This window comes from Lepisosteus platostomus, unplaced genomic scaffold (genome assembly GCF_059453375.1).
Source record: "Lepisosteus platostomus isolate fLepPlt1 unplaced genomic scaffold, fLepPlt1.hap1 Scaffold_42_H1, whole genome shotgun sequence".
Taxonomy (NCBI): domain Eukaryota; kingdom Metazoa; phylum Chordata; class Actinopteri; order Semionotiformes; family Lepisosteidae; genus Lepisosteus; species Lepisosteus platostomus.
This window is the reverse complement of record NW_028291665.1, coordinates 32,580-34,658: the sequence shown is the minus strand read 5'-3', so window position 1 is coordinate 34,658 and position 2,079 is coordinate 32,580. Positions and strand designations below refer to the sequence as shown.

The 2,079-nt window shown below is 48.1% G+C and overlaps 1 non-coding gene across 1 annotated transcript; it reads right to left on the bottom strand.

The window, feature by feature from the left end:
- Window positions 1-295: 295 nt before the first annotated feature.
- Window positions 296-369, bottom strand: trnal-aag (transfer RNA leucine (anticodon AAG)). The gene has a single exon. It is a non-coding gene; the product is annotated as a tRNA-Leu (tRNA).
- Between the last annotated feature and the right edge of the window lie 1,710 nt (window positions 370-2,079).

Sequence of the window (2,079 nt, the reverse complement as noted above, 5' to 3'; positions counted from 1 at the left end):
ATGGTGAGGCTCCAGTTCGACACCACTTTACAGTATATGACAAAAGCATGGCAGACTGTGCCATGACCGGCAGATAACTTCTGCTTATTTTTACCATATTAAACATTGGAAATCCAACCACTTACATTTGTGACACTTGATTTTGGCTCCACCTAAGACACTCTTAAATCTTCAAACACTTTTCTCTTCTCCTGCAACACTCTTGTCTGTCGGCACTATGTGGCAGCGTTGCATGACAACCCCTCTCACCACGGAAAGGAACCTAACAGCTTTGGTAAGAGAGGAGAAAAGAACCTGGCCCGTACGGGGATCGAACCCGTGACCTTGGCGTTCTTAGCACCACGCTCTAACCAACTGAGCTATCTGGCCTCACGACAGTGGTCCTCTCTGTGCTGCAAAAAATCGAACTCAGGGAATTTCTTTTGCCCTCCTTTGAATAGAAAGCCGTGTAATTCAGTGTACGGGCTTTCTCGTGCAGTTTCATGGTTCTTGTAACCCAAATCCTACACTGGCCTGAAGTGTCCCCCCATTTCACAGCATTTTTCAGCTGATTTAAAAAGTACCTAAAGGAGAAGCATTTTTGAAGACCATCAATTACCAAGAGCTTTTGTCAAAGGTTTTGGTGGTCATTTTTAATGACCACAGAGCACTATGACCTCGGTTTTACATCTCATCCGAAAGACAGCGCCCTTTTACAACACAGCGTCGCCGTCACTATGCTGGGGCATTGGGACCCGCACAGACCTCAGGGTGAGCGCCCCCCCGCCGGCACCATTAACACCGCTTCCAGCTGGAAGCTTTGTTTTTCCCTGTAGCTTACCCTCATCCGGGTACTGACCTGGCTCACACCTGCTTAGTTTCAGTGGGTTTTCAGTTGCGAGTTGCAAGGGGATGCAAGTGATGGAGCCACTCGCTGCAAAAGCCACTGCATTGGCCGGGAATCAAACCCAAGCCTACCGCGTGGCAGGCAAGAATTCTACCACTGAACCACCAACGCTCAGTGTCTGGGCCTTCAAAAAAGACGCTTTTTTGGTGCTCTGTGCAAAAAGCGTCGACATGCTTCCAGCTGCAAAATGCCATTTGCGGACACTGAAGAATTTATTTCCAAGGCAGCGGGTACAAGCGATTGGGCGTTTTAAAACCACCAGGAACAGCAAAGAGGCGCGCTTCTTTGATTGCGCCGGAACACACTGACTGGAGGCGGACAACGTAGTCGGCAGGATTCGAACCTGCGCAGGGAGACCCCAATGGATTTCTAGTCCATCGCCTTAAACACTCGGCCACGACTACAGCAAGCCCCACCACCGCTGCGTTCTTGCTACAATCTTACCTGGATCGCAAGGCGCCGGCGGAAGCCTATTTCAAAGTCGTTCTCCGTTTCAAAAAAACATTTCCAAAATACAAGCCTTGCAGACAGACATGCCTCAGAGGACTTAAGGGTGGCTTCATGTCGGAATGATAAAGTCTCCCCGTCCGGACATGAAAATGCCACTTTGTTACACACAAAAAAAGAATCAACAACAGAGAAATGTCCACAAGCATTTGAAAAGCCGCACCACGCCGCACTTGAAATAGCTCTTACATTAGTGGTAGACGCAGGAATCGCCTTTTTATTTACGCTCTTACCCACGCGATGGAAAGCAAAACAAAGCAAAGCAGAGCAAAACAAAACGAACAAACGAAAACCCTCACGTCCCGCACTTGCATATAACGCTGTTACGTGCCCAAGTGGTATTGTACGTCATCCTAGCACTGCACGCCGGGGCGTATGGTATATGGGAACGAGCACACGCCACGAATCGTCTCGAATCACTCCCTACAGCTGTAAGGTGCCTTGAAGCGTGCACCCCCAACATTCTTCTTTGCGCATCTGTGAAAGGTAAACTCTTGAGCAAACTCTGAACCAGCTCTAAGGAAACTAATCCGATTAGATGTTACTTTGACTCATCATTTAAGGGACCCTTGTTAATTGGAGAAATCAATGATTTCGAATGAATTCTGTATGCGTTAAAAGACAGCTATACACAGAAAACATGCAGGACACTGCTCATGATGTTTCCCGAGCCGAAACAGTGCGTT